Source organism: Anguilla anguilla, chromosome 17, assembly GCF_013347855.1.
Source record: "Anguilla anguilla isolate fAngAng1 chromosome 17, fAngAng1.pri, whole genome shotgun sequence".
Classification (NCBI taxonomy): Eukaryota; Metazoa; Chordata; class Actinopteri; order Anguilliformes; family Anguillidae; genus Anguilla; species Anguilla anguilla.
Window position 1 is genome coordinate 2,531,560 of NC_049217.1, and position 8,062 is coordinate 2,539,621.

Below are 8,062 nucleotides of genomic sequence, written 5' to 3' on the forward strand. Positions count from 1 at the left end.
GGTAAGAAGAAATTTTAGGACAGCGCTTCCGATTTTGCTTGTGTCGAAAGTGCTGCGACGGAAACTGCGACAGATTTACCCACAGCCACATCTGTCCAAAATGTAAACAAGTCAGGCAGTTTTCACGGTTGGGAAAAATGTTATGACAACGTTAGCTTGTAGCAGTAGCTTACACTAGCCCCGTTTGAGACTAACAATAAAACTTTATTTCCAACTTGCCTCCAGCTCGCGCTGCAAAATATATAAGATTCCGTCTTCTCAGCCACAACTTCATCCAGTTTTCTTGTATTGTTTATTTTCGGTGCACAACATAGCACACACAAGAGCAACCAGCTGACGACGACGGTCTGCCTCCATGTTTGTTTTGCTCTGAAGTCACGTTTGATCACGCAAGTTTCTGTGAGATCCCAAGTCCCTGGAATCGCCACTCTGAAATATGTTTATATAAACGCCAAGTGTGTGGTCCTGCGTCTTATGTCTGTGGTCTCCCACGTTTTTAAAATTGGTTAAGATTTTAAAATCCTCTAGTGTGCACCAGGCTTAAGCCGTGGTCTCTCCTCCTCTCACATCACCAGGGACAAGGCATTCATGTCTTGCAACAATGTCTTTAAATCCATTGCAAAGACAGACAGAAAGAAGGGAAAAGATGTCAGTCAACATTACCCCCACATCACCGATGCAGACACGCGTCTGCTAATGGATTCACCCGTGATGTCACTGGACACGGCTAAGGGCTTGGTATAGAAGGTGTGGGTAGACATAAAGCTTCACCTGGCAAGGAGGGGGAGAGAGGGCCACAGAGACCTGTGCCTCTCCTCTTTTGAGGTTAAAATGGATATCTAGGGTCTTGAGTGTTCGTACCTGTCACACAATGCCCAGACGAAGAATCACAAAACTGTCCGATCAGAACAAAGAAAGCTACCGCGGCTTCATGTTTATCCCAGTCAGGAAATCCAAAATGCCCCATCCTCGGCGTCAAAAAGCACATCTCTGAATGTCATCAGCTTCAAAAAGCACATCTCTGAATGTCATCAGCTTCAAAAAGCACATCTCTAAATGTCATCAGCTTCAAAAAGCACATCTCTAAATGTCATCAGCTTCAAAAAGCACATCTCTGAATGTCTAGTCATGACTTGTGATAGCTTAGCATCCTATTTAATATTGGTAAAGGAGAGCTGTGTGAATCTTATGGCAGTGAGCTGTTTTTACCGCCACTATCACAGGTTATAGTTAGCAAAACACTGAATTCCATTTGATATCTCCAGGTCAAGATGCAGAGGAAAATCTTGTCATTCTTTAAAAAAACGACAGAAAGCACCAGCCCTGTCTTCAGTCAGGAGGTTGATAGTGCAAGACGTAGGTTATCTTCTGTGAGATTTATTGTGATTGGCTATTTTTCCTTAATTGTATGCAGATTTAATTGTGTGTAGGTGTGGTTACAGGTTATACGTCAGTGGTGGTTCTTTAATGCTGGGCGCTGGGGCGCCGCCCCCCTAAATGCAAAATAATTATAAAATAAAAATTGTTTACTCGTACAATGCGCCTGGTAGTCTGTCAGCGCCTGTCAGCATTCATGAAAAATTGGTTCCAAATTCAAATTGTATTTGGTTAATTTCTGTGTGATTATAGCCTACTTCCTGGGTGAAGGGCGCCAGCCAAATGAGTGTGTATGTAAGTCCTTCAACTTTTGGCAAGCAGGTGACCTGAGGCTGCTCTCTAAATGGTTGCTTCAGATTTTCCACGGGGCCCGAGACACTACTTTTATTGGCAGCGAATTGGTATTGTTTTTTTTTTTTGATGTAATGTGATTGGACAATTCTCAACACTATCTTCCATGTTCACGCCCACCATTAATATAACTACGGATGCGCGACTGTCACTACTGCTCCTTAGCTAGCTGACCAGTACTTTCAGGAGATGGCAACTTCAAGCGGAACCAGGGAAATCAAAGAAAATTTGGTTATTTCCTTACAAAAACGCCCTTTCACAAGGCGTTCACTGGAAGAAAAAAAGAGGATAAAGGAGCTTGGACCGGACCGACCCAATTTACAAATTCGGCAGAAGGCAAGTGATCGAGGACGAGCCCACACCCGGGGCTTCTCCAGCTCTTGTTACGACAAACAGAGTTGGCTAGCTGGATGTGGTGTAAGTAATGCCTTCTATTGCTTTCCCTGTTTGCTATTTCAAAGTGTCGGCACCGAAGTGTTGTGGACAACGACGGGGGTACAAGACCTATGACATCTTTCTGAAAAATGTAAACGGCACGAAAGTAGCCGCAGCCGTCTAGACAATAGTATGAGGCTAAATCTTTTTGGCAGGCTTAACATTGCTGAACAGCTAGATGAAGGCTACAGGATTGGCATTAGAAGGCACAACGAAGAGATGACAAAATCGACACATCCTGTCCAGAATAATAGACTGTGTGATATTTCGCGGAGCCTTTCAGTTGGCTTTGCGTGGCCACGATGAGAGTGAGAGCTCCGATAATCCCGGGATATTCTGTGGGTTGGTGAATTTTGTTGCCTCCTTTAAACTTCAGCATTCACATATTCACATTTTGTCCAGCAGATGGCAGCAGAAGGCTCTATAAATGACCTTGGAGTTAGCTAATATTTTCCTACTATTTTTATGACTTCATAGAATGTAACTGGCAGTAAAAATGACTTTAGTAGTTCCATATTTAGAAATGGGCATTTTGTCATCTCTACATATTATTTTATATTATTAAGGAGGGCAAAATATGTTCAAGTAGTGCTACTGGCCAGTGTTTAGGCAACATTACAGTGTGTTGTGTTGTTTTTAGATTTATTTATTTATTTATTTATTTTATTTGCTCAGCTATGAAGTGCTGCTTCAGTTTATTTGTCCCCCCCAAAACTGCGCCCCCCAAAAAGTTTTTATCACCAGCCGCCACTTATTGTAAGCCAGAAGGCTAAACAACCGGATTTAGAGATGGCTACTAACTTTAGCTGGTACTAGCCAACTATCTTGCAAAGCAAACTATGCCTATATTTCTCAAATGCAATTAAGTGTGTATAACTAATTGCATTTCATTTTCACTTGTTTGAAAAAGGGATTTATGCTCTACTAACACACCGTTAATCTGTAGCCCACATCTCCTCCCCATTAATGCGCAACATAGTGCTGTGTCTCTGTTTGGCTACCAAGAATTGAAAAGAGTAACCAAGAATTATCCCGCGATGCCGTGAGTTTGAATACAACCGAGGACAGTGCAAATCACGCATTTTTAAAAAGCACGAAACTAATCGCGGTTAAAAAGTTAACTAAAGATGGCATAAAACTATTAATTTAACAGCTTGGTACGCATAAAACTGTTATATATTAAAAGTGTCAATTTGCGTATAATATCAATCTATAAGTTTTATTATGCAATCTTGTTTGTTTCTTTAATCCTTCAAAATGTTTTTTTGAATATTATGATTCAGTGTTCAAGAACTTCATTGCTTTCAATTACCAGTAGTGATTGTTACATGAATGTTGAGCATCTACATTCTAATGACATATAAATAGTAATCAATCAATACTGTGTACTTGTTTATAAAATGGTTTATTTACATTGTTTACAGTAGTACTGATTGAAAACCTTGCTAAACCGCAAACCACAATTTTGGTTTCCAGCTTTTTATCCACTTTTTTATGAATATTTTCTATTTTGAAACATTTCTATCTTAAGAATTAAATACAACAGATAGCATCTGTTATGCCATCTTTTAAACAGTGCCATAGCAGTCTAAAATGCTTCACAAATGAACATAACAACAACAGTAACAACAACAATTTGATAGTCCAGAAATAAATTCAAGGCTACAGATTGAATGGATGGTACCTGTCAAGACATCTGAATGGCATCTTTTATGCAGTGCTACAGCAGACTAAAATTATTTGCAAATGAAAAAAAAGCTGCTACTACTACTACTACTACTACTAATAATAATAATAATAATAATAATAATAACAATAATAATAATAATAATAATAATAAATGCTACTACTACTACTACTACTACTAATAATAATAATAATAATAATAATAATAATAATAATAATAATAATAATAATAATAAATGCTACTACTGCTACTACTACTACTACTACTACTAATAATAATAATAATAATAATAATAATAATAATAATAATAATAATAATAAATACTACAGCTACTACTACAAATAATAATAATAATGATAATAATAATTTAACAGTGCAGTAATAAACTATAGATTAAATGGATGTAATCAAAAGTAATGAAAACTATCCTTCAGTGGACTTTAAATGTTGAATTCAGTGAAAGACCCAACAATCCTAAATTGAAAAACTGTACAAATCTTAGAACTTGATTCCACTCTGTGAAATCGGTATCAGCTAAAGCTGGGGGTAAACTCAAGCGGAGGGCTCAGTTCTACTCAACGAAAGATGCAACACCTCCCATTGCCAAAACCCAGGATTGAACCAGGGACCTTTAGAGCTTCAGTCTAACGCTCTCCCAGCTGAGCCCACGCAGCCAGGAGCATTCCTTGGATTTGCTTGGGCTGGGCCTGGTAGGATGTACAGAAATCTTCAGCCAGGGCTCCGGTGGGAGCCAAAGCAGCAAAGTTTCTGCACAAATCATGCTAAAGTACGCCGTACTTGAGTAAGACGGCAACAGTCTCATGGGCAAAAAGGCAGTGGGTCTAAAGGTAGGCCCTTACAGCCACAGGTGCCAATTAACTCCCAATTAACTCCTAATTATGACAACTGGCCAATCAGAAGCTTCTAAAAGTGATTACATCAATGTCAGGAATCTTCCAGACTGTTTAAAGAGACAGTCAACTTGGTGTATGTAAACTTTTGACCAACTGGAATTCTGATATCGTGAATTAAAACGAAAATAAATCTATCTCTAATCGATTGTTTTAAAATTCCCGCTGATGTGAACAAAGTAGATGCCCTAATTTACTTGGCAAAAGAAATGTATGGTAACATGAAATGTGCGGAGTTGTGAAAAACTCAGTTTGAATATATTTAGCCTTGGTGTATGTAAACTTTTGGCCTAAACCGTATATCTAAAAAATTTTGTCAAACAAATTCACAGATTTCACAAGCTGCACTAATGCAAAAGAGTCTACAACCCATACAAAACCTACGTGAATTTCATCGTATGTTCCCACCTAAAAAGGACACATTATTGTGGAAGCAAATATTTTGGTGTTTACTGGCATTTTCAGGGTAAAGCCAAGGGCGACAGGGGGTGTGCTCATGTGCTTTGTCCTCGTCCGGTATCTCTCCTCCCTTTCCTATCCAAAACACTTGAACGTGCTGCATCTAACCAACTCTCTGCTTTCTTCTCTGCAGAGACTTGGTTAGACCTGCTTGACCCCCACCAGTCTGGCTTCAGGCCTGGCCACTCGACCGAGACTGCACTCCTCTCGGTCAGTGAGTCACTCCATGCCGCACGAGCAGCCTCCCTCTCCTCTGTCCTGATTCTTCTAGACCTCTTCGCTGCATTCGACACTGTGGAGCACTCCATCCTCCTGTCCACCCTGGCAGCAACAGGGATCTGCAGCACAGTCCTTGACTGGATTGAGTCTTACCTCTCTGACCGTTCCTTCCAGGTTGCCTGGGCGGGTAAGGTATCACCACCCCGTCCCCTCGCCACCGGAGTTCCCCAGGGCTCAGTCCTCGGTCCCCTTCTCTTCTCCTTATACACCAAATCCCTTTGCCCTGTAATCTCTGCCCATGGCTTGTCCTATCACTCCTATGCCAACGACACGCAACTCTTTCTCTCCTTCTCCCCATCGGACACACAGGTCCCTGCCCGAATCTCTGCTTGCCTAAGGGACATCCAGAGCTGGATGGACAATCACCACCTGAAGCTCAACCTGGGAAAGACGGAGCTAATCTTTATTCCGGCTCTATCCTCTCCCCTCCTCGACTTTTCCATTTCCTTAGGGGACACCTTAGTGACATCATCACCCTGTGCCAAGAATCTCGGAGTGGTGATGGACAACAGGCTGTCCCTCTCCAAGAACATTGCAGCAGTAAGCCGGGCATGCAGATTTTTCCTATATAACATCCGCAGAATCCGCCCCTTTCTCACCACCTACTCAACCCAGCTCCTGGTCCAAGCAATGGTTCTATCCCGCCTGGACTACTGCAACTCTCTTCTGGCTGGACTACCGGCATCTGCCACCAGACCCCTGCAACTCATTCAGAATGCTGCGGCTCGTCTGGTCTTCAACCTCCCCAGACACTCCCACGTCACTCCCCTGCTCACTACCCTCCACTGGCTGCCTGTTACAGCTCGCATAAAATTTAAAACATTGGTCCTAGCATACCAGGCATTCAAGGGATCAGCCCCAGCATACCTCCACAAGATATTCAAACCCTACATGCCAGCCAGATCCCTCCGTTCTGCTACCTCAGGACGCCTAGAACCTCCCCCTCTTCGCACCTGCACTTCCAGAACATGTCTCCTGTCTGTTCTGGCCCCACAATGGTGGAATGACCTCCCTGTGGAGGTCAGAACAGCTGAGACACTGACCCATTTCAAACGACGACTGAAGACTCACCTCTTCAGGCTGCACCTCTCCCCATCCCTTCCTACCCCCCTGTAAATGACTGTAAGCTTAGGGTTGTAACTAGGCAGCTGTTTCGTAGGTGACTTAGGTGCATTAACTGTCTTAACTACTGCTTGTATTTTTTCCATAGATTGCGTTGTTGCCGTTCTCGTTGTGTTAGTGTTAATCAGTTTAACCTTCAGGGTCCAAGTTGAACTATGCGGTTGTTCCCTGCACTTGGACCGGTACTTCTCTCTAGGGGTTTCGTCATACTTGTTCCTGGTTATGGTTATACACTTTGTTGTACGTCGCTCTGGATAAGAGCGTCTGCCAAATGCCTGTAATGTAATGTAATGTAATCTCTGTCTTACCTGGGTTCAGCTTAAGATGGTGGTTATCCATCCAGCTCTGGATGTCCCTCAGGCAAGCAGAGATGCGAGCGGAGACCTGTGTGTCAGAGGGGGGGAAGGAGAGAAAGAGTTGGGTGTCATCGGCATAACAATGATAGGACAACCCATGGGCAGAGATTACAGGACCAAGAGGTGTAAGTATACACTTGACGGCATCATTTTTAAACACGATATACTGTTGTCTTAGGTTCAATTCCAAGCATTTAAATGAAATGCAATGAGACCTTCCTGCTATGTGGGAATAAAAGGACAAGAGCGTGTGCTAAATTCATAAACTGTAATATAATGTAAGGCAAAAATTGGTATTTTTCAGGCATTCTGTCTTCACTTTTTAAGGTTATCAATTTTACAGTTCATCCCATATATGGGTTGGTACATGACTATGAAAGAAAGCTGGGACGATGTTCACAATGGGATGAACAGAGCGAATGGGATAAGGGCACTGGGGGAATGGATGTGGTGAGCTTTAGTCTCAGGGAATAATAATAAAGAGAACAGGATGTATAGAGGTAAGGTTGGTTAGGTAGGTCACTTTTGGGTGTCGTCATGATTGAAGAAGTTATAATAATCTCTTTTACATCTTCTGTTGCAATGTAACATGCCACGGTTGATTGTGCAATGTGGTCCCCTGGAAGGGGGGGGTTGGCAGGTAGGTCATTTTTTGGTGTCTTTATGATTGAAGAAGCTACAATCATCTTTTTTTCATGTTCTGTTCCAAGTTGTCTTAATGTATGGTTTATTATGCAATGTGGACCCCTTGAAGGGGGTTGGTGGCGGGCCATTATAATAGGAAGGTGTAGGTATGAGCATTAGTAATGTACTGTTATCCGCAGTTCTGTAGTGGTAAAAAGTTCTGTAAACTACCTGGCTTCATGTACCTAGCTAGTCCAGTCAACATAATAAAAAACAAATTCTAAACACATTTTTAATAACTATAACAATACAACTGTATCCCTTTGCCTGTTATCTTGTAAAATTCAAATTCTTTGGAAATGTTTCAAACAGCAATGCCCAACTGTTGATACAGTTCAATGACACTGCAGAAGTGGAAAACTGGAGAGAATTGACTGGTAACAAACGTAGATCTATAACAT